Source organism: Struthio camelus, chromosome 6 (assembly GCF_040807025.1).
Source record: "Struthio camelus isolate bStrCam1 chromosome 6, bStrCam1.hap1, whole genome shotgun sequence".
NCBI classification, from domain to species: Eukaryota; Metazoa; Chordata; class Aves; order Struthioniformes; family Struthionidae; genus Struthio; species Struthio camelus.
Window position 1 is genome coordinate 24,444,700 of NC_090947.1, and position 25,655 is coordinate 24,470,354.

Here is a 25,655-nt window from a genome sequence, read left to right on the forward strand (position 1 = left end):
TACATGTCTATGCAGAAAATTTTATGAACCTCTTTTCAAGGGGAAGATAAAAGATATTGAAGAGGGAGCATAAAACCATAGGGAACACACAGAACTTTGTATCTTGATTTAGCCCCCCCAGGTATAGAAGTCTTTGCAATATTTATTTTTTCCAGACATAGTTTGGTATTCCAAAATACCCACTGCTATAACATCTGTATTGGAGTCCATTTTCTTAATTTCCTAAAATCTTTACTATTTCTTGAGACACAGAGAAAAGCGGTGTATTTGTAAATGTATATTCTGTCTTTTTATTGAGTAAATTGTCATGGCAGGTGAGGAAATATAGCTATCTCCCTGCTGTGGATATAAAAGATACACACCATCTTTGTACTGAACCTCTAGATCTCATGCATGTTATCATAATGAACTTTGTTACAATTGAGACATAGAATAAAGCTTTCAGCAAAGGTATATTGTAAAAGTACTGTTCTTTGAAACCTAAAGTGAGTATTAAAGTGATGAAATGTTTTATATTCCACTTTAACATTGGGCAGTAAAAATGAAAAGGAAATAATGCAGTATTCAACTAGGTATATAGTATTTAATATTATTTATGCTAGGCTGGGATAATAATAGCTAAAGAAGTAGCTTAGAGTAAGCTACGAGTTGCTAGAAGACTCATCTTTTTCAGGGCTGTTTATAGCAGCTAATTTGATTTTAAGATTTTATTTTTTATAATATTGTAAACCAGCATCAGTTTGTAAAATATAAATTGTAAAGTTTCATCTTGTTCCAGCTCCATTGCAACTTTAAGGCCAGAATTCAAGCTCTGGAGAAACTGCACTGCACCCTTCTAGCACACCAGACCAGACCAGCCTTGAAAAGTCCTTAACATCAAAGTAGCTTCTATAAATAGCAGTGTGAGTAGTTTGAGCTGATAGAAAATGTCTGCTATTCCTTGGAAGTTCAAAGTAATTTCTTTCATTTATTGAGATGTTTTACCACTTCTCTATTCTCCAGGAAAAGGTTGCTCTCTATTCGATCTGCTTGACATCTCAAGGATGAGATATAGAAAAGTTATAAATGAACCTTTGGCTTACGGGGAGACATTAGGCAGGCAGAGAAGGTCAGTCCCATTGAACAGTCCGTTGCATAAAAACGGAGCTGAATTAATGTAGACCTGGACAGCTTGACTGCCAAAGCATCATTTATGAAAATTAAAATATAAACATTTCATTTTATGGTGCTTTTACATCTGGAAGTACACAGAATACCAGGAACTGACAGTGCTCAAAGGGGCTGGCATCCAGTAACGGTGGGATATTCAAGGCATCTATCATTTACATAACTCAGATTTTATTAAAACCAACGGGTATTTTACTACTGATATCCACTGCACTAATTGGCACTGCTCTACAAAAGCAGTAAAACAAATACAGAGCGCTTCTGAAGTCTCACAAAAAATCTTACGTTTGTGTGAGCTTGTTGGGGTATACAGTTTCTTCAAAATTTCAGTCCTCCATGGCAAACCAAAACATGTCATCAGACTTGTCCAATAAGTATGCAAAGATGCACAGAACATGCATAGCATATACTTTAGATACTGGATTGTTAGGAGATTATACAGGCTTACATGGACTAATATGAAAGTAAGCTCTTTCACATCTGTCCCGAAAGTAATGTTATTTTAAAGTGACACTTCACTGTAGCTGATTCCTTTATGTTTATTGTCGAACAATACATTGCTAGCTATGCCTTTCCTACTGTTACAGAAATTTATAATGCATTGTTTAGATGACTGAAGCCACCAGATACTAGAAAATATGAAGAGTCAGAAAACAGGTGTGCAAAAGAATTTAAAGTGTTCAGCTGTAAGGAAAAACAGCACAAGTTGGAATATGATGTGTTGTATATAAGAAAATAGAAGTTTAAAATTCCACAAGCCCTTGTTCCTAGAAATGCTGCACTATAGACATAAATTGCAAAGACAGAAAAGATAGGAAGTCAAGTAAAAAAAGTCAAGAAATATGAGAATTCTAAATGTTTAGATAGTGTCAGAAACAAGTTGATTTTAAGGCCACAGACTTGCAGGAACTGCTTTAAAATACATTGGAAAAATTATTTAGAAATTCCTCTTTTGTAAGAAGCCCAAAGGCTGTCTCAGCTTTAGTTGCAGTCCTAACTCTGGCTAACAGGTAGATTCAGTAAAGGGGTGTAGACAGTTACATACAAAGAACGTCACCATCTATCACTGGACAGTGTGGCATCCTGAACTGCCACCACATCTAGGCACTTGCACTGAACTTGGTACTTTACAAGGCAGTCCAGTGCTTGCCTTGAACTGTTTTAAATAGGAGATACTGCACAGAAAGAAAACTGCAAATCCCTTATCTGTTCTAAGCTTGAGGCCTTCCACGTTACGGCACTCACCTGATCCTTGCTATACGGAAAATAAAAAAGAAACAGTCCTGAAAGTAAAAACCAGGGCTCCCCACTCTCAGATGAGTAAGCTACTAAGCTACAAAACTTCTAGTCTTTTTGCAGATCCAGAATTCTCTCTGAACCTTGCAAGAGCTTTAACTGGCTCTTGGGCGGATGTAGGGCATCCCAGCCCTGGGATATTGAGTACGGTTCTGGATTTGGAGTACCTCCAAAACGCTTCAGCCCTACATCAATCTTGAAAGACCTTTCAAGCACACCTCCTGACAAAGCTCAGTTCCCAAGTCAATGGGCTACGCGTCCCTGCTGGACCCAGCCCTCAGGCCAGGGTGCTGATCGGGGCGGGGGGCAGGAGGGCAGACCCAGCAGCGTGTCTGATGGGTGCTGACTGCACTGTGCCAGTGGCCTTGCACAGGTGGGTGATCAGGTGCCCACAGTGGCCTCTCTGGGGCACAGTAACCCAGCTTTTCTCACCTGTGAGGAATGTGCCCCTCACACTGCTAGGTAAGGTGAAAAGCCCCAATGCTGGAGTTAGTGGTTGAACCAGAACCCTGCTCGGTAGCACAGACCTGTGCTGTGATTTTTCTGAGCTGACACAGCTATGTTTATGAAGAAGTCAAATAGGTACTGCCCAAGCTGGTTTCACTAAAGCTCTACATTAATGACAAAATGAGCGCTTGGCAAGCTGAGTTACCAGTGTCTGTCAGAAATAAGTTTCACTTAAATTATTTGGAATAATGGAGGTAGTTGCTGCCTTAATAGATAGTCTCCTCTGTGAAACGTTTCCTACAAGTTAAAACGAGTATCTATGAGGAGACACTAATCATACTGTAGCGTTTCCAGCTGATTTGGTCCACAACCTTAGCTGTTAAGCTCTTCCCTGTCTACCAAATAGAGGCAGTCCTATGTCATTCAATGGTTCAGTGATGCTTATGTCATTAATGCTTCTCAGATGCTCTGCTAGAAAGTTATACAATAGAATATGTCTTGAATATATTACTGTACAAGTTTGTCAATAGATAGGAAATTTCAGTCTTTTTAAAAAAGTATTCCCCTATTAAAATAAGGATTTAATCCAGACTGTAACAGGAACACCGATTTTATGATGATGAAAGTTGAATGAAAGACTGACTATAGAATAGATAAAGAAGGACATAATTCCTGGGTTATGAGGAAAAAACTCAAAATAAAATTGATAATAATTTTTGGATGGGTCTCTTACTTTGACAGGCTCTCAGAACAGCAAGTAACCATACTAGGCTGTTGGACATATTCTATTAAAACTGGTTGTCCATAGCAGTGTTCAGATAATTTATATGTTCCCTTAAACTTAATTTTAAAAGGTCATTCTGTTCCCACTCTATCCTAGAAGTCAGTTTCAACAAGGATTACTGAGCGATTTTGATTTACTGTTATGAGTGATGGTTTTAAATGTGCTGGCAGTTCCACAGAAAATGAAAAATACACTGTTGTGTTATGTTTTTTCAACCCTGCCTGGGATTTCAGGTACATAAGGCAGATTGTGCTTTTGCTGTTCAAAGACTTCTTTGACATTCCCAATGACATTTAGACATGGATTAATGTTTAGTTGATTATTTTTAGGCTAAGCATTACTAAATGCAAAATCTACATATGTGGCAAATATCTTAATAAGAATGCCTAATTCTCTGAACATCTGTGAAAAGATCTATCATCTGGTGATTTCATTAAACTCAAATAATCAACAATTATATACCTGAGTAGCAGTATAAAATACTCAGAATATATGAATATTAGAACTTCTTTAGTAATATTTTTACTAAGACTTTGAGGATCTTGTCCATCAGTTGCCCTACAGAAAACAAAAATGGCGATGAATTTGGGGTAGCTACCACCTACTTAAACTCTTATATCTCACCAAAAATATTATCATTCAGTAATATTTAGGAATTTGTGGGAGATAAATATGTCATTTAAAAGTTCTGATTTATTTATATATAAAATGCACATTTTTCTTAGAATGTTTTGGAACTGACTTACAATTCTTTATAGATGAGATTCTGGTTTTGAAGTTCAAAATTAGAGGGATTTTGTAGAAAATGAACTTTTTAATGATTTTAAAATTCCACCCTGAGCATCAAAAGAATAGATCCTCAAACGAAATATTTGTAATAACTTGCATTTTGACTTTTTTATTAGTAGGTTGTCTTTTATTTGGGACAATAGTTTTCAATTCTCAAAAATAAACCATAGTTTCTGGCCCAGCTATGCGAGGATTCCATTTTACACTGAGCCGCTCCCAGCTATACACAGTCATTAGTGAAGACAGACTTCTAGAAATTCAAGCCTGACTTTTGGATAGCCTACTTTCTTGGTGATTAGTATAAAAAAACTTAAGTAAGAATGGCTTAATTTTAAAGCATGATGAATGTTACTACCCTCAGTTGAGTGGATGGTGCTCCAGACCTCTAAAATTAGACCCCAGTTCTGGATTTAATAATGCAATGAGTTCTTTAGTTGCACTGGGATGGGAGTGTCACAGCGGACATTTTTACCTGCTTCAGTGCTCCCAACAGATGTCCTTTAGCTCTTTTTTTTCCTACCACTTGAACTGAAAGACATATTTACTTTAGATCAAACCTTTGTATGGCTTATGTTGAAGCCATGACTCTCTGGCTTTGCTTTAAATTTACTTTAGACATAGTTCATGTAAGTTAGAAAAAGTGGCTTGTGTCAGTCAGGCTGCCCTACTACGTATACGTGATTATGTCACATGAAAGACAAATTCCTTTTTAACAGTGATTGTTTCAGATTATTGTCATAGGAATGGTCATGAGGTTTGAGATGTTCTAGGATTTACTTCTCCGTGGGGAGGAAAAATAAATTTCCATACCTTTTATTGTTTTTCATATCTTTAGCAAGATTAGATGATTATTAGCTTTTGAATGCTATGGCTACAGACCAGTGGGTTCATATTTACTTAAACTATCAGTCAACCATTAATCTGGAACTAATCCAGTCTCTAACATAGCTTCCTGCTTATCAGAAGCTTTCCTGAGGTGCTCTCAATCTTCTGAAAAATTGGACAGTTGAATTACATAATGGTGATGTCCAGAAAACTTAGTGTTTCCCAGTGTCGGAATGGATATTTATTTTAACATCCAAGACTCTCTTATCTTGACTGACGCATGTTGTTCTTCATGGTAGACTCTTCAGGCCAGTGAGAGAAATCATTGTAAGTGCAGAAGCAGGTTTCTAAAGAAACTACTTGACTCCTTCCGTATTGTTAAAGATGTCCTAACATTTTATTCTGTGAAAATTGAAATTTGTATGCACATATTTGTAAGGATCTGAGAAATGATTAGCTATTGACAGCAGGAGAGAATATGGGGTTTCTGTTTTGTAAATTCCAAGTAAATAAACAGTTGGGTTTCTAATGATAGCAATTATAACATTGCACTAGCTTGAGTGCCATCACAGAGATCATTTAAATGCTTGTATTATCCATTTGAATGTGGCTTTAATTAAGTAAAAAACGAGAAGAGGAACAGTTAAGGTAAATAAACATGCTACAGTGGACTGTAAAATGCTATACAATTCCAGCAAGAATATGACCCTGAAACCCACTGACGTCATTAGGAATCCTGTAGAGCCTACAGGATAGCGCAGACTGGGAATAGAAGGACAAAGGTGGAAGCTGGGGCGTTGTATGCTGTCGCAGAAATTGGGATTTAGAAGAATTGATTCTGTTGTTCAAAAGCCTCTCACTGCTCCCTTGAAAAAGCAACATGTATCCTGGATGTTGGGTTTGGAACCTGCACACCAAGAAAAAGTGCTAGGATACCTTCATGATCTTTATTGTACCCCAGATGTGCTAATATGCATTTTTATTATGTTTCTAGAGCAAAAGTCTTTTGGCTAGGCAGTGTTAACAATTGCCCATAGCCATTTTCTTGTGTGTTTCTCATTTATGCATTATGCATAAGATAGGCCGGCCACTCATTCCTCTTGTCTCAATTTATAGTTGAGCTGTAGTAACACAAAAGTGTGGGGGCTGGTGGGCTGGATGGTACTTTTCATGGACTCCTTGATTTAGGAGGTTAGAACAGACCTTTACTTTGCATTGTGATGCATCTTGTTGCATTGAGGAAGATGGTCTTGACTTGATGATCTTGCAACATTGCTATGCCTTTGCCATGTTGCTAAGTTAACTAAAAGAGTCTTTTTGAAACGCTTTTTGCATTCTTTAATAGCAAAGCAAATGATTGTGGCGCATTAAGGCACAGATTTTAGTGTACTGAAATTTCTAACCTGTGTGCATTTAGACAATCTTTATGATATTTAAGAGCAGACAGTGCTATAAAAGAGCATCCAGTAGGCTAAGCATCCAGTCACTTGCATGTTAGTACATCTTACCTGATTATTTAAATATTTTGAATGCTATGATCCTCCTGAAATGTACACAGAACCTTGAAATTCTATGTGGTTTGCATTTAATTGCATATGTCTCATGGTTAATTCATAGCACCTTGATTGAAAATGCTCCTGAAATGGAATGGGTAAAGTTTGATGCTTGGAGCCATCCACCTGATTTACATGTGCCACTTTTGCACAAATATGTAGTTAAAAGTAAAGGAAATTGACTCTGTCGTTCTCCGGTGAGAGAGAACTCCGGGTGACCCTTTTAAACTTGGAATGAAAAGAAAGACCTTTTCTGAAATATTGTGTGTAAAGGCTTTCGTTGATTTTTTTTTTTTTTTATTTTAAATTGCATATATGTAGAGCAAAATTGAAACATAATGTTGACATAGCTCTGAAGTAAATGAAAAGATCATTACTGTTACCAAAATTACTGGCTAGTGTGTGTTTAATTAACTTGTGGATTGCATTGCTCCAAGTATCTAGTTCTGGTTGTTTTGTATCCCGTGCAGTGATTTTTTTCCCCTCACTTTTTCTAGTCCGTGCATAAAATATAAACATATAAAAATAATTTTTAAAACAAACATGACCAAACATATGCCAAAAAGTCACTCACCTGGAGGTAGGACTAGTAAATTATGGTTAACCACAATGTTATCGAGCTATTTTTAATCAACACTTTTATTCTGAGTTACTTTTCCATCAATAACTTGTGTAATACTAACCCAAACTTCTGGATCAAGGAGCTTGAGAGCACTTTAAGGTTCAAATACCTTTCTGAACAATTAGTAATGTTTTTAAACAGCAATATTGGCTGTATGGAGACGTGGAGTAGCGTTACAAGTTTAAAATTACTAGAAAAGACCCAACACAAGAAAATATTATAAAGAGTCAATTAGGCAGATCTTAGCCAGTACTTGTTAAGGTAGAGTATTAAGATTTTTCTTTTTTTTCCCCCCTTATATTTCCATTCCACTCATCTGCTGTAGGACAGCTCTTGCTTTTCCTTATATGAAAGCGCGTACTGGGCAAGGTTTACAGCCACACTGCCAAATGGGAAGGAATTACAGCAGAACACTTAAAAATCCCCCTCTGAACAGACATACGGTACCTTTAACCAGTACCCATTATATGTGCAGTATGTACTGACTATTGCAGCTACTGACTATTACTGGAGAAGGAAGATGAGAGATGGGTGATGCCTTCCTTCCCTGATGTCTCACCTTGCAAAGTGCAGCATCGTGGGGGAATGAACCCTCAGCGTGTTCAGCCACTGAAGTGGGAAATGTTTCCCTTCCTTACCTGTCATGTCCTAATGCAATTTTAATTCTATAGTTGTAGTCTGTCCCTTTAAAGCTGCTGTATCCAATTCTATTTTCGTCTCCAGTAATACTCAGAGTTGGACTGTGCGTTAAATCATTTCCATGTTTTGGCAAGAGAGGCTCATGTGTTCCAGCATATCTGCTGGTAGCTTCAGTGCTTTGAAGAGTGACTGAAACAGCACAATAATTCTAATAGCAAACTAGGAGTAGGCAAGGTGTGCATCTTGGCTGTTACGTAAGCTTAATCTCAGTATTGACTGGAGAAGTTTGGACTGCGGGTGTAATCGGTGAACCCTAGCACCCATCCTCTGTGTAACAATGAATTGCGTGGGTGGGAGGCTGAAGCCTGAGGCTGCTTGGGCGATGCAGCTAGTTTGGCGTTGTTCTGCCCTTTGGCTGTTTCATCCAGAAATGCTCTAGATAGGTCATACTTTCAGAACTGAACCAGATGCACAGGACCAGAAAACACAATGGCTAGACACTTTTTTTTTTGAGAGCCACTTTTCATTTTCCAGATTGTTTGATATTTTAGGGGAGGGGATATCTTTTGGGAGAATTTCACAAAGATTACATGTTGTGCAATTGGGCAGGTATTAAACCAAATTCAGTTTATTTTTGCAGTAAGGGTCACTGTCTTGCACCGTCCAGAGTATTTAGAATCTTTTGTGTTGTTTGCTCTGACCAAAATCCCTTTCAGATGGAAACTGTTTTGTGGCTTGTATAAAATGAGCTTGTAGTTTTGACTCAGTTCCTAATAAAGACTGCCTAGCATAGTAACTGTGAAAACTGACTTGACTTGATGCTTTTTATGATTCTTGTGTCAAGATTAAAGAGATAAGAAGGGCAAATCCTCAGGCAACCAAACGTGCAGTTTTTTAGATTGCCTGGGAGAGATGAAGTGGATAAGGCTGATCCTCGTGATGTAGTGGTTGTTTGGTGAGCAAATGAAAAACTCTCATCTACGAGACGTTTGTTTGGACGCTTTCCCCAGTAGCTGTTTTCATACGTGAAAGCCCAAAAAACTTGAATGTGTTTTGTAGCTTGGCAACCGGAAGATGTGCAGACATGGGAGAAACGTTGATCCTGCTTTTCATTAACCTGTATGTCCTCTTTAATGTAGAGGACCCAGGTATGCTCTGTGGCATCTTTTCTAGAAATATTTGGGTGCCTATTTTTACAATGGGAGGAGGGAAAAACCAGAAGTTTCAGCAGGATGTGAGCATTTCTATGGTAGTAACTGAAATGATAAAATCCGCCTTAGAATTACTGCTTTCTAGTGCTGGTAGTTCTAATAAAGACATAACAGTGCTGTTGATCAACTTATACATGAATAGAAAGTAATAATAACTTGTTATTGACATGTTACTTGGATTTTTTTGTTCACCTACTTCATCAAATTTGGTCTAAATAGATGGCTTTTTAAAAGTTCAACATAAGCAGTGTATACACTAATCTTATTAATCATTAATAGGATTAATGAGTATACCTTTTATGGAAAGCTTTGAAAATGTACCCTCTAGGTCCCCAACTCGCCGACCTTTTTTGTGAATTGATTGTCAAGATAATCTGCATATATGCCAGAATGTTCTAACAAATAAACTATATATCTCTTCATAGGCCTGAATTTTGCCCTTCATTTATATTTAGTAAGCATTGTTTCTGTACCTAGGGGCATTCTAGCAAAACAGTGGAAGTGAGTAATATGTTTTGATACTGCTTTTAATGGTTATCATTTCTGTTTAGGCAAGTTGTCTTGGATTAAAGAATCAAATTACCTTTTTAAAAAAATCATAAAGTCACTCATCTATTTCAAAAGCAAGTAGACAAATTATTATAGTACAAAACACAAAGTAAATAGGTATTAACTGCAACAGAAGTGACAGTGTATTATTAAAACTGTGCAGTTTTTCAACTCGTGAAATCCTGGCTGCTGTATTTTCCTAAGATGAGCAGACACTGATCTGAAAGAAAGACAGCAGGCATCACAGTTTAAAGGTCCAACTAGTCTTGTTCTAAGTAGGTACATTTTCAGAAATATCATTGGTGTTCCTATAGAGCTAAAGTTTTTATAAAGGCACGTTTTTCTTTCTATGTGAACGCAAAAACTCTACCGGATTTTTTTTTTACATGATTATCTATGCACAGAACTCAAGAGCTAGCAATTAAAAAGGAAAAAAGAGACTCCCTAATATTAGCCTATACATCATTTCTGTTATGTATTTGAAGCCTACTTTGTTATCTTTGGAGGCAAGGAGCTCATGTCTGCTGTTCTGTTACTGAAAGCAGTTTTGAAGCTGGGATGTAGCTTGACTGGTGGTGGTGGTGGTAGTGGTGTGAGTCTTATCCACGTAAGAGATACCCCTATCAGATCATAGCACAGCATATCCCTATGCTGTGATCAACAAGCAAAGAGAGAGGGATGGTAAAAGAAGCTCTCACCTGATGTGCTGCCTAGTAAGAAATTATAATGGCAGTGTTAAAGATAGCGAGACTAAAAGAATACTGCTTTTTGTACTAAGAGGCACCTTTTTTTCTTTGACAGAAAAGAATGCTGGGTTTGAATCTGATATCCTATCTATTGAATTGTCATTGTGTCCTTAATTTGGCACAACTGAACCCATTCCTATATCTTTTTCAGGGAAAAAAAAAAAAAAACCTCTGAAGAGGAAGAACTAAACATGACTCAAGCTTCATGAAATAACCTCAATTCATTCCTAATTTGAAAAAACTATTTGACTGCCTTTTGCCTTTGTAAACAATTAGATGAGCAAAAGTTCTGATAAATACTTGCTGGAGAAAGAATCCTTCAATTAATTTTCATCCATTTTTCTATTTTGCTGGAGAAAAGGGTTTTGTTTCAAATATTTGGGTCATATAATTTTCACTTTTGTAAACAGACAATTTTTTACGACACAGCACGTATTAACAAATGCATCTGCATGATAATGTTAGAATTGAGTTCAAGGTAGAAATGGAAATTTAGACTGCCTAAATTGTTCTTTCCGAGATTCCCTCAGGCTTTGCCATCCTGAGTACCAGAATGTAGCCTCCATCATATTGCTTAAAGGTGGAGCTGCTGCAGACTTTTCTGAGCACAGGGTGGAGCACGCTCCTGTAAGCTCCTCTATGGGAAAGCTCATTTGGGCTCTAGGTATACAAATGTGTCTCGCTTAGTCTTGTGCCTTTGTTCTGACAAGTGTTAGAAACAGGACTGAAACTCCCATACAGCAAAATACTTGTTGTGTTTCCTAGCTGTCACAAGTATGTTTTTAAGCTCTGCATGCTATTTCTGAAATTAAGTGAAGACCACTAGTGTAATGGATGTCTTCAGTAGAGTTATCTGGATGGAGAAGATAGGCAACTAGATGTTACTGAAGACACGAGATGGGATTCAGGGCAATGAATTTTAGTCGTAGTCTCTGGAATCTGTGCTCAAATATGATTAAGGGCAAGATTCCAAAGGAATCTGTTTTATTTCTGGATGACAAGTATAATGCTTTCCTAGCCATATCCTGCAGCACTCTGTGTCACTTATCTGGGTGCAAGTCAGAAATGCTTCTTAGAGAATTCTCTGATTAAGAAACTAGAGTTTTCTAGTGATAATTTAAAGCCTGGAAGTTTACCATCTTTTATCTTGCTAAGAAGAATATATTAATTAGATAAAAGACTAGTCCCATTAAAATCAGTGACAAAGCTCATTCTGTTCACTGTGATATTCAGCCCAATATGGGAATGAAATGTCAAATTTCAGCTAACAGCTGCTGCTTTTTGAAATATTTTACTTGATGAAAAAAATGAGTTATGCCTATGAAAGTACAAATTCTAGGTTAAGATAAGGGTTATCCAATGGCTGAAAAATTTTAGAATTCACTCTTACCACTAACTGGTAAGTAAGATAATAACAAGGTGACTAAAGGTTAAGCAGCCAGATTTGGTAAGATTTATGGGCATATAAACAAAGTGAAGTTTAGAACCATTTGTTAAGGCAAATGGACAGGCAGCAGAAAACCTGCAGTGATGAGAGAAGCATTGTTGAATCCCTGGCATATTCACCTGAAGAATATTCACATTTGCCCTGATGTTCGTGAATTTTCAAACTCTTGCCATGTGATTGGGGAAAGTGGCATTTCGAGTGTACAGCCAAGCCTCCTAATATCATTGCTACCCATATTAAATTTGTCTACTATAGGAATCCCCTAGCGTTTTCAATGCAGAAGAACAGCTAAGAGCCTGTTGAATGAGAAAGCATGTTTTCCTGTCTCTTATGAGAGGCCTCCCCAGGTTTTCTGGAACAGGGTAAGAGGAGGTTGACAGGATGGTCGTTTGGGCCTTAATGATATCTGAGTAGGAATATCCATGTAGCTTTTAAAGCAGCAGGACAGCTTGAAGATCAACTGAAAAAAGTTTTATCCAGGCTGTGTACTGTTTTTAAGTTGTACATAGATTTATTCCCTGGATTGTCATTGAAAAAGGAACAAATTTTTTTTTTATTTATAAATGGGATTAATATTCTTTGAGAGACAGTGATATTAGATTAAAATGTATATCTCTTTTGCTATGATAATGATATAATCTCAGAACTTAGCTTTCCTCCTTTCACTTACATTTTTTTCCTGGTTTGTTCTATATTGACATGGTGCTAGATGTGTTATCTGCTCAGCTTGCCTGCTTTGCCTCTGAAGTAGTTTGGAGTTTAACCATATGTATGTGATATTATTTTATGTGGAACATAGGGGAGATTTTGTTACTAGCATCTTATACTCTTCGAAGGTCAAAATTCCTTTTGGGAAACATTTTTTACTCTTTAAGGCACAACAAATTGATATAAATGTAAAATATTTCCTACTTCTATCTCAATCTCTTGTTGTTCTTGTATTTTAATCATTCATCAAACAATTATTTCAAAAAATTCCTGTAGTAGAAATGGCTGTTAACTATTTTTTCGTTTATTTTGCTAACAACAATGAATTATTGAACTTTCCCTGAGCTTAATTCTTTATGTATTAGCAAAATCTTAAGATTATATCTGTTATGCACTTCTAATAGAAAAACATTTTTCAAACTATCTGAAGTATTTTCTATTAACTAATGTAGAAGCTATTGGTAGCCAAATAAATTCAAGAACAGAATATATTTTTTGTGCATATTTTTCTGATACTATAGGACAGTCTTTTAAACAGCCTAATTAATGTGACCTTGAAAATAAAGTTAGGGAATCAATAAACATTTTATAAAATACTCTATTTCACATAGATGTATATTTTCAAAGACAGACAATGCCAAACCCCACAACTTCATGTGGAAGTCAGTGGGAATTGTGACCTACACAGGCTTATGGAATTTTAACCATTGTATATCTGCATCAAGTTATGCAATGCAATCTGTTTTTTGATTTGAGTCTAGCCTGCATATGGAAAAATTATTTTGGAGGACTTCTATTGTATATGCGAATCCAAACCAGTGTTGTTTGATCAGTATAGTATATTGGCTTGTGTTCAATCTTACCATGATGCAAATCCTGTTTCACCTTTACAGTTTATTATCCCTCTGTTTTTAAAACTAGGTGAACTCATTGCCAACAATCTTATTTTTTTTTCTTCAAATTAATGCAGGTGGCTGCTCTGTTGTGTCTCCTGCCTTGAGGATTCTCCCCCTTCCTCCTTGCTAGGTTCCTGCAGTCATAGTTCCCGTAACTTGCTCCATGTAATTCCTGCTCCGTTCTTACCTCCAAGACCACGTTCAATTTGAGTTTGTGCAGCGAATGTTCTGATTTGCTTCCTTCTTGCCACCCTCCCCCTGCCAAAGTTTGTATGTTTTTCAAGTCAGCCTTCTAGAAGGACATGAAACACCACAGGCAATCATAACTTTATGTTAATGAAGTAATTTGTTGGTGAATTAGAATTCAGAAGTGGAAGTTTTCAGGTAATTAAATATGAAAAATTAGAAAAATGCAACAGGCCCTGTTATTTCTATGTTAAGTTCATTTATTTGACACTGCATTTTCAGCTTTCAGTATTATGCAAGTTTTTTACATTAACAGTAACATCTAGAATCAAGACTGAATTCTGATTAGTTATCCACAGAAAGCTAAAATTTTGAATTTGGCTGTCTATAAACCAAAAGACATGACTGGATTTTCAAGTTACAGTCTCATGGTCTAAAGTAGCTGGAAATGAAAATAACTGCTTCTTTAACCATTTAAAGGCATTTTCCGGTTATCTAATTGCTTTTGCTCTAAATGATGCTGCCAGTTTCTCATTTAATATGTGCAGCTCACCTGCTTAGACTTAAAGGATTCATTTTGTCCTCACTCTAGGCTAAATTAAAATGTTGTTGCACTCTGAAACTGTAAGTTGGGGTTAAGAATGTGTAATTTGTTTGAAACTCAAGTAAATGCTATTTAGGCTAACGTCCATCTGGTCTGAAATAGATCTGTGAAGGCACAGCCTAGGATGAGTCTAGACTACAGTGGCTGCCTCCCGCTGGCCCTGAGCGCTCCCTGTATAATCGTGCACAATTCTGCTCTTATGTCGAGGTAGCAAGAAACAGCAAATAGAAAGCATGTGCACTGAGTTGTATGTCGAATCCTAGGCTATACTTTTTTGCGCTCTTAGATGTATTTTGTTGCTTTGGTTTATTTTCTTCACAGGAAATGAATATGCTATTAGTGAGGTGATACACAATAGTGTCTTCATTAGCACGGGGTGGGAGGATAACATTTAACGGCGGCAGCTGGGTGGTAAAGCTGTTGCATGCAAGTTCGTGCGTTCTGACTTTTTGTGTGGAGAGATGGTGAGTTAAGGGAAACCTAAAGAGTTCTTCTCCCATGAGGATTTTGTAAAGCAGCATAGCAGGTTGCCAGTTTGTACTCTGTTTGAATGGGACAGGGTTTTTTTTGGCAACTGGATGGTTGCATGGTGCTAAAACTGTGAACTGTGGCTCAGTGCTGTATCCTGATGAATCAATTTTTGCAAGTAGCTGCAATCACATGGATAGGATTCCTGAGTAACTCTGCCTTTTGAAAGACTGTCATTTCTGGCTGCTTAATCTCCCTTTCCTTAGTGCAGATGTCTGAAAATAAAGGCCAAGACTGTATTTAATTCTGTGAGATCCAGCATGAAACTCTTTACCACAGCTGAGCTCTGCAGCTCCATCCAGCCGCCACCGCCTCCCTGGAGTCCAAAGGAAGATGAGTTTCTACCACTTCTTTCTATTTCAATCCCTCTAATGGCCCTTTGCCAGCTCTGAGGGGCTGCCCTAGCTTTTATTTAATCTTTTATCAGCCTCCTTGTGCTAACTTCAAAACAGATTGCTGTTTGCTCTGAGAAACACTTTGATACACGCTTCCACAGCAAGTCTGGAAAGCCCTAATTGCCCAAAGGCTGGGTAGCTGCGTAGCAGCAACTGAGATACCTCTGGAAGCCAAGACACCCTAACACCAACCTTGACAGTGCTGACTCAGCATGTTAACCCGAAATCCCAGCTTCACTGCTGACCTCTATAGTGTGTCAGCTCTGGGCTTTGGAATTTAGCCTTGAGTCAGATTTGTTTTTGAATTGCATTTATAAACGGAGTTGAATGAAGTTTTTTAAAATTAAAACTCCGATCAAAGCGCTAATTCCCGGGGAGCGACGGGTTTTGTTACTGCCGCCTCCCCAAGCCACTGTTTTTGGATCATGAGTAGGAAAGCAAAGTGAAGAGCAACTGAGTTGCTGATCTCCGTCCTCACGGAGGACAGAGCTCTGGCGTCATGTGGAAACCTGCCTGCTTTCTTCCCTAGAGCCTGTACAGTTCTTCTGCCGTTCACAGTTCATACTGAAACTGGGTAGGCCAGAAAATGTTGTTAGAGGAAGGATGCATCAGGGCCTGATCTACTTTCAATTACTTTAATGGGAGTTTGACCATTTATTATAAAAGAGGGAAGACTAGAGCCAGAAAGAATTTCTATTCAGATGTGTTTAATGGCTGTGTATGTATATGATACAGATTTATTTCTACTATTTTGAGCATCTTTAACAAAGACAGTCACTCATTTTCTAGGGCATTATCTTGGTTTTAGACTGTTCATAATTCATTTCTATTCATAGAGCAGATCAAGAGAAGTAGCTTGCAGATGTCACAGAGAGGCATGTTTTCTCATATACAAGTGTTTCCTTGCTTTAACTTTATGCAAATAGTTTATTATTAATACTTTTTTAAAGACTGTAGGAGGTATAGCCTTTCATTTTTTTCTGTATGATTAATACCAGCTACTCTCTATTTGCTTTCATTTGTAAGTAAACTCTTGTCATACGAAGGAAATATGGGTTTATATGTATTTAAATTTATATGTAAAGATTATAAGTATTACAGTCCTCTTTTTTTGTCACCTACATCATAAAAATTGGATCTCTAAGATGAAAATTCTGTTTTACAAAATGTTATTACTAGCACTTATTTTCATTTTTCATCATGGAAAAACATTTCCAACACTGGCAACTTAAGTTCTCACTGTATATTTTTAAAACTTCGTATTATATAAAGGCTCCTTTTATGTGTCAAGAAGTTCAGTAATTTACTCCTGAGTGAGTAAAATTACTGCAGAAAGTTATGCTACTGAAATTTTGGTAATATCACATGTGGGATTAAAAAAAAAAAAGAAGGTGGTGAGAGTGGAGTTAATATTGTTATAGCCATAAAGTTGTGTGTTTTGTATGCATGTTTCTGTGAACTGTGTTCTGCAGGCTAGCATTCTTGAATAGTGTTTTTTATATGGACTCAGTGTTAGTCAGAAGTCCATAATTGCAAATAAAATATAGCTATGCCCTTTTAGTATGATAATGTTAATGAAATGGTAAATGCATAAAACAAAGTATTTAAGGGACTTATGCATTCTAGATATCATGAAAAGAAAGGCGTGATGAATACTGAAAAGCTTATATTTAAAGTGCTCATCTTTTTAAAAAAAAAAAAAAAAAGAAAGAAAGCCTTTCTTGACCTTCAAGTGACCTCACTTACAACACTGCCTTACTGTTGAGTTAAAAGTGGAAATGTCTTTCTTTTGCAGTATCCAATAGAATAAATGTTTTCAGTATTGGGTTTTGTACTGGAGAAATACACTACTCAGAACTTCACAAAGAATTAATTTCAACCTGTGTTGGGTTGGAAAGGGCAAAGGGTTTTGTTTTGTTCTTCTTTTAAACACTTATATTTAGTGTAAACATTTATATTTAGTGTAAAGAGTCAAATCAAAATCTTTAATCATCGTTAGGCCGGAGAACTATTAAATATAATCAAAAAAATAAAAGTCAGTCACCATAGTTTAATAAAAGCTATACTATCCAAATAAATCATATAATATTGTCAATTTGTACTGTTTTTAGCTAAAAAGCCTGATAAACAGTTTATAATATCATACAGTTATATAGGTACTTACCACTTAAGAAGCAGCATCAAGTGAAGTCTGTGAGAATTCCCCCAGCTGTAATCAATAGCTGATTAAAATGAGGATCCTTCGTGGCATTATTTTGAAGTGCACAGTCTGAAATTAGAGGAAATTTACTGACAGTTATATTTTGTTGAAAGAAGAATTGCTCAGATATATTAGCAACAAAATCAATGTCTGTTGCCTTCTACAGAATACAAGGACAGTGATTTATTTTCAACACGTCAATTTCAATTGGGTAACTAGGTACCTTACGCTGTGCTACACTAGGAGCTTCAATTGCATTTCCTGAAGCAAGATTCCAGCGCGCTGAGTGAAAGAAACAGATGGGGTAAGGGAAGGACAGATGGGTACCAAGAAATTACAGCCACCATTTTCAGTACCTGTGCATTAACTGCCAAGAACCAATTTTTTTCCCATTTATTGAAACACAAAATCATAGATGATGAAGCCAAAGCATTACACAGCACAAGAACACTCTCTTCTGAATAAAAGAGTGTCTTTGTAGTAGTTTGTGGAAGTTCCACATAGGCTCTGTTTTAGAGTAAAATTTTCTGCAGGTGAAATCCTCACCCCAGTGCAACTGTTTGACGCTGTTATGGAGATTTAAGCATTGCTCTTATGTGAGGAAGGGAAGAGCTGCTGGTTGTTCGTGCCGTAGCAGCAAGGCAGGCAGCTTTCCCGGCAGGCGCGAGGTGGGTGCTGGGGATGCAGCGAGCGGGACAGGGCCCGCTGCACCCAGCGGTTTCAGGCAAGCTGGGAAGCAGCAGCACCTGGGTGCCCCTGGTGAAAGGCCTGAGAGTCCAGGAGGTCTCTCTCTTTCTTGCAGCAGCCTTGAATCGCAAGGCTAGAACAGTGGATTAGCTAGAAAATCAACACAGATCAACTATATATATACACCAGCAGTCCTTGTCTGCTGCATGGCACAGCTGCTCTGCTTACATACTTGACCTTGACTTAATTTGATCATCCCCGTGGTTAAATAGGAAGTTCAGCTGCGAGCCAAATCATTTCTAGGCACCCCTCCTCCTGGTAGCTGCCAGTTTGCTGCCGATGCTGTTGAATTTTTATATGAACACCTGTCCATTAAAAATTGGATGGTGCCCATCCAGACAATTTCCATTTATTTTAGAATGTTTTGCAATTAGTGGACTTTTAAAATTGTAGAATACAAATAAAAATCACCCTTGTATTCAAAACACTTGAGAAAGAAAGAGAGAAACATAGGTCAGAATACAGAACTATTCTCATGATTGCTGAGTTTGTATCAGGAAGTTTTCTTGCATGGAGGCATTTTTTGGTGTAACGTAGGCAAACGTCTGGTAAGTCTGTAACTCAAATATTTTTGAATTGGCTTTCTATCAGAGATTTTATGCCATTTTGCTTTAAATTTTCTTATGACTAGTCTGAATGAAAAATTCCCTTATTTTCTTAATCTTTCAAACTAATTTTCTAATTTTAAAGAAATCTTAATGTTAGGGGCTAGGCTCACAGTTGTTGTAATAAAACATAAATTTTGTGAGGTGTCTTGTCCTCATATGAGGGGAAAAAAAAAAAAGTTTAGACTTTGTCTCTCAATCTGCTAAATGCAATTTAGAGCTTAGTGTGGCAAGACCTGGAATTTTTAACTTTGTTAGCTGGTTGTAGGTTATCTTCCCTATGTAGAACAGTGTTATCTCATTTCAGATGAACATTGCAGCGCTGGTTACCATGACTGCTAGAAGCTGAGTTACGGTCTTGAGTCATAAGCAAACCTCTTCAAAGCTCATCGTCTTTTCTTCCCACCTTGCAACAAATCTCTGTTTGTTTAGGACATAGTCTAAGAATGAGGTAAAATAGTTCAGAGGTTGTATAGTGGGATAAATGGGAAGGAAAATGCTTTGGCTTGATTTCGTAACTGCAGTGGAAGAGAAATCATTGTTCACTGTTTCCTTCAATCAGAAAACATTACTGATCTAAAATTGGTTTCAGAACTGCTCTATTTATGCAGATACAAATATTAATGCTCATAGTGCTTGTCACTTTCTTCATTAAAATTTCTGAGTTGCAGTAACTTGGACACAATTGCCATTTTTCTTCCCCACTGAGACTCTTACAGAATGTCATATCTCCATAACAGATCATTTTGGTTCCCACCCCCGTTCGCTTAGTCCTCTTCTCATCTGAGTCTGCATCTGGAATAAAAAAGATATGAAGTAATGTTTCTTTTAAGCAGGTAGGAGATAAACTATCCAGTTTTCTGAAGCCATCTATCTGAAAGAGACTGTTTAAAATCTTAACCAGGGTCAAAGCAGTGAGGAACTCTTTCCAATTTCTGCAGTTTAAAGATGGAAAGAAATTATAACTTAATCCTTTGAAAACATAGAATTACTTTGGGAATGAAACTTGGGCTGGAATTTACTATTTACTCTTGTAATTCTTTTGAAAACAAGCTTGCAACACACAAACTAGTTGCTCTTCAATCCCTGTTAGAGAAGTAATGGCCACTACTAAGACTGCCTTAATAGATAACCCTTCAGCTCATTGAAACCTGGACGATTATAGTGTCAGGAGCATCTTGATACTAGTATGGAAGAGTAGTGTAATTATTCTGATCTAGGTAGGCTAGACTCAGAGAAGATAGGCCAAGGAAAGGGAAAAGGCTGTGCTGCAGTCAGTACTTATCAGCAGTAAGTTTAAGTGATATGTAACTTGGTGAGAGAGTAAAAAGGATGAGACTAAGGAAGAAAAAATAAGATCGGTTTTCAGAAGATGCATCTATCTGTTCATCAGGCTAACTTCTTTCATTTGAAGCTCTGGTCCCCGGTCCCCTGATCCTCCATACCACATATATCTATGCACTTGCAAGTTTCTTTCCCAAGCAAGACATTTAGATGCCTTCAGAAGAACCTGTGGCAAAATCAACACAATTAGACACTGTAAATTGCTATATGAGACGCATATCTATGCAGTAAGAACATGGCCAGTCTATTCCTGCTAGGCCTGAGCTATGTGGATATGAGCTGCTCCTTCCCAGCTGCCCTAGGGATTGGTGCCTGTCTCTTATATGCTGCAAATAGCAAACAAGATAGAATAGGATGGGGAGTCTGGAGAGATTCTTCAGAATATTTTCCTCAAATGAGTATTAACAATTTCCAGCAATAGAGACAGAAATCAAAACACGATGTTGTCTGTGTGTAGTAAGTATAGGACCACCTGTAAATGAGATCAATTTGAAAATACCCAACTCTGAATTTCCAGTAATGCTGTCTTCAGTCTAGTGACAACCTTTTTACAAGTATAATGGATTATGTTGCTTTTTCTTGGATACTTTTTGAATTTGTATATATAAAACTTCTTCAAGCAGGTGCAAAATACTGGAGATGTAAAAATAAGGTGCTAAGCAGAAGAGGTTGTGTTAAGGGAACCTGATTTTGTGATAATGATCGATCTGTGGCATGGCTGTCAAGATACATCTTCCTAGGAGGAAGGAGGGGGATGTGTAACTAAATAACTCAAGAAAACAATGAAGACCATATTTAAGGCACATTCATTTTCTTCAGCCCACTTTTATTCCCCACCAGACATTCAGCTTCCTCAAAACTTTATCATTGCAGAGGACCAGGTCTAGTGTATGATTTGTTTTATATCATCTGTCTTTCACAGGCATTTGGGCAATGGCCTTATTTCACTGACTCCACCCAAAAGGAAAGGTGTAGGAACACATATATCCTTGCCTGAGGGAATAGGCAGTCCAGTGCTCAAATCTCACCATCCAGTTAATCCAGCTGGAGTAGTTCAGTAAGATTCAATAACAGTTTTTTCAGGCAAAGAGAAAAAGGTTATGACATGATCGTACTTGCTGTACTTAAGGTTGAGGACGGGTGAGCGGTTGATTAAGAACTACAAACCTTAAAACTTTAATTTTTTAGAATGAAATCTGCTTTGTGGTTCTTATTATTTTCTGTAACTGTTTTTGTAAATCAGGCTAATCTTTCTTTAGAGTCCTATTGGCGTCCGTGTGTGCATGAGAGTGTAAGGATTACAAGTTTGACTATAAACGCCCAATTCTTTTATAGTGACCGCTCTGTATTGTGATGAAGTGATTACTCCTTTAGTTAGTAGCAGTGGTAGGCTTTGTTAAATAGCTATTTATTGCAAAGTTTATGTCACGCTTACTAAACTGACGTTCTAATATGTTTAAATTAAGTAAAGACCAAGGTCCGATTGGGCTGTCCACAGTCATTTGAATAAGTCTTTCTTAGTGCTGTGGTCAGCAGAACTTCTCATCATAGCTGAGGGTCTCAGAGCTGGTCTGCTGGTGTTGGTTGAGTACCGTGACTCCATTCCAGCCTGATTTCTAATTATGTTCCTCTATATCTCTCAAAGTTTTTATCTGCTTTATACTGCAATGACAAAGGCCGAGTGTATTTTAAATAGAGGCTTATCATAATATTGTACAGTCTTATTAAAACTTTTGGGCTTGTCTAGTCTACAATTTCAGCTTTTTTTAATGTATTCCCATTTTCTCTATAGTGCCTGCACATACGGAATTTAGAGGAGATTTTACTTCATAAAGCATCTGCTTTGGTTACAGTCATTTTACACTTACTTTATCATTATTGCATGAGATCTGTATTGAGCATATAATTTCACTCGCTGCTTGCTCTGTATTCTCCTAAAACATAAATCCACTGCCATAGCATCTGTCATTAAAAGAAAAAAAATACCACTTAAACGTAAGAAAATAGACTGGTAAAAATAACTCCTTATCCTTTAGAAAAAGGCATTTTATTTTTCTTCCTAGTGGAAATGGTTCCTGTTAGAAATATTCTTGAGTTGTCTCTTTTCCAGCAAGTTCTTGCTCTCTAATGCATCCAATCTAAAAAATCATTTGTCGCTTTGTGAAACTGAACCAAAGACTTTTCAAAATTCAAAATCATTTACATTAGTGAACATTCATTCTTCTATCAAATATTAATTATTAAACCATTACTGTTTTGCAATGCTGGAAATAAAACTAAGCTCTTCTCTGGGTTATGGAAAAGTTCTGAAGTCTTCGTTAAAAAAATTTAGAAAAGTAATTAATATCAGTTTGGGAGTTTTTGAAGAGTTAGTTTGCTGCTTATCTTGATATATCTCAAATATATGGAAAGAAATCACTATTGCTGTTTCTGCAGTATCAGTAGTGAAATTCAGAAGTTGTTTACGTGATTGATGCTTAATATATCATAGGAAGAAACAGTATTTTTTATCTATAATGAACTGGGGAGGTACATTAACTTCAAAGCATTGCTGCAGTGAGTTATACCCTGTAAAGGGAACTTACACATACAGTACATATGTGCCTTGTCCTTGTTCAAGCCTTATTCTCATTTTACAGAAAAACAAAGTAAACAGGTAACGGTACTATAATTAACTTTACAGAAGACTAATTAGGTTGATTCTATTACTCTGCCTATGCACAACATACTTCCTTTCTACTAAGCTGATACGTGGAGGCATCACGGATGGCAATTGGTGGTGGGTAATCACAGCTAGTGCAATCAGCTCTGATTTTTTCAGGCCAGACTGTGAGAAACAGGTGCAGCTGAGCATTGTTCTAGCTTAGTTCTCAATCAGTTCCTTCAGGTGCTCTTGCATCTTGGACTCCTTCCCCTACCCACCTCCCTTCTAGAATTCTAGACACTAAAAAAGGAAATAAAACACACAGCGCCAAATTTACAAATATGAAATGTACAAATATGAAAGATGTATGAATATTCTCATCAGACAATGATTATGTGAGGACTCTGATACCTTTAGGGTATATTCTTGGAGCAGAAATTAACTGATGTTCCTTCTGGGCATCACAAGCACTTCTGCTTGTGCTGTATCTTTCCCACAGTTTGTAGAGAAATTTTGTCTTTGAGTGGACTTCTGTGGCAATGCTCATGTTTCTCAAACCCTTACATTTCCATCCTTTCTCCAATTCTGACTTAGGATCATATAACTAGATCTTCTCATCTATGAACAAAGTGGGAAGTTGAGCAGAGACTTTAATGGGAGTTCTAATATAAGCTTGGACTTGCCGCTTATCTCAGGTTCCCATCGCGAAGTGGTCACCTGATCATAGTCCTGTCAGTCTCCTCTGCTACTCCTTGCTAGTGTTGTCTGTTCTTGCAGTTTGTCATGCTTCTTGGACTTTGGGGCCTTTTATATAATCTTTAAGCCCTGTAAAGTCTAAGAGCACAGTTCTTATTTACAACCAGAAGAGATTAAGACTTCCTTGTAAGCATTGTATTGTTGCCAATATTTATGATTCTATTAAAAATATTACAATATTTGATGGTTGTCTCAGAATTCCAGTTCCTTCAATTAACAATCTGTTACACCAAAGGAATGACTGCATTTATAAATCCAAGTTAAAAGTAGAAGGAAGTAAGGAGAAATGAATGAATACCTTGGGTATCCGCAGAAATAGTTGATACGTTTTGGTTTGAATTTTATTCACATTTGGCAAGATAGGCAGGTAAAGCTGGGTTTCTGAATTTTTTTAAAGATGAAAATATGTCAACAGTAAAAATAGACAGTATTGTATGAGAGGATGATGAAAAAGTTAAACAAATTCCCAACAGTGAGGAGAAATCTGCATGCCCTTAAGTGGTAACAATCAGATCTGTAGGGGAACTGGATCGTTTCCTGTATATTCATCCTTGAGTTCTTTATTATTTGCTTTTCTAGAATATTAGCTAAAATCCTGTGGAATTTTATCTTACAGTTATACCACTGACATATTTTATAGCTATGATCAGTTCAAAGTGCCAATACAATAAAGCAAGACTTGTAAATGAACTACAGTATTCACTGATTTCAGGTTGTAAACCAACAGAAGTCAATGGAAGACACAATTAAAACACAAAATTCTAGGTCAGCAGCTCTCAAAACGTCTGAAGTAAAGGACAGCTCTTGTATTCAGTTCCAACGCACAGGAATGTAATCCTATCAGCAAAGGGAGTCATTCAGTTAGGTGAAAATAAAAGGCCTTTATGTGCATAAACTAAGTCAAGATTTTCATATCACTGAGCTGTGCTGTGATTGTAGCACTAGTGTTGCATGTGAAGAAGTTTGCATTTGGCTGTTTAACCCCGTGAACTGATCTATTTGTCCATCTTCATTTAATCTTCCCACCTTCTAGCAGCATATATATTTTTCACACACACACATATATATATATAGTCACATATATATTTTTTTCCATAGGTGCAGCAGTAACCTTAGTCCCATTAAAACTTAAAATCTGTATGGAAATCATTCTTTCAGTAATGAAGTACAGTTTTTTTGTACTTGTGTGTATTTGTCACTTACCTTTTTGCATTTGTTTTTGAAACTACACCAGGTCTAGCAGCTGGTGCTTTTAAAACTAGCAAGTGTTGATATAAGGACCCTTGCCAATGAGTTTTATTTTGTGCATTATGATTGTTTATAATGCATTTTACTAAATTTGAAAATATAACATTCTTCCCCACCAAACTCTTCTTTCCCATTTGGCAAACTGCAGCTCTGTCTCACTCTACCGCTATTATTGTTGTTATTTACAGAGCTGATCCCACAGTTTATGCTCAAATTAATTCCCAGGGATTAGGCAGGACAGCAGAATTCAGCCTTCAATTTTTATGTGTGTTTTCCAAAAAATGAGTCTGATGCAATCATTTGTCTATCTCTTCTTAACATTTAACCACTTATTTAAAAAATATTTAACCATTGTTCTGGGCTGCTAAATTCAGCCAAATTTGCAAGTGATAGATTTCCTAGAGATCCCACACATGCTTTGGGAAAATCATCAGCATGAGGAAAGAGACCAAAATTACTTTCCCTGTTCATTCTGTTTGCGGTAGCTGGCTGGCAAATTGTAACGCGCGCCCTGAAGAGTGCAGCGGCACAGGCGGGGAGGGTCTCCTGCGGGTGCAGCGGGACAGCTAAGGATGTTGCCTTTCAGGATATTTCTGAGATATTCCTACGGGATGCAGGTTATGGGGCATCACCTATTGTATCAGCATATCTCCGGGAATGCTAGCCTTTCTTTTTAGTTCTCTCTGTTACACTGGGTGAATGGCTCATACATAGTGTTT

General features: G+C 37.1%; 1 protein-coding gene across 12 annotated transcripts in view; it reads right to left on the minus strand.

Annotated features, from left to right (window-relative positions):
* B3GALT1 (beta-1,3-galactosyltransferase 1) overlaps positions 1–25,655 on the minus strand; it is a 201,261-nt gene that overhangs the window by 44,227 nt on the left and 131,379 nt on the right. For 7 of the 12 annotated variants that reach the window (XM_068948702.1, XM_068948693.1, XM_068948701.1 and 4 more), the window contains one exon: positions 17,557–17,661. The gene's annotated coding sequence lies outside the window, so the exon portion shown is untranslated. Of the gene's footprint in view, positions 1–17,556; positions 17,662–19,661; positions 19,740–22,156; positions 22,251–25,655 lie in introns of all 12 variants that reach the window. The other 5 variants (XM_068948704.1, XM_068948697.1, XM_068948703.1 and 2 more) reach the window with 3 other exon arrangements.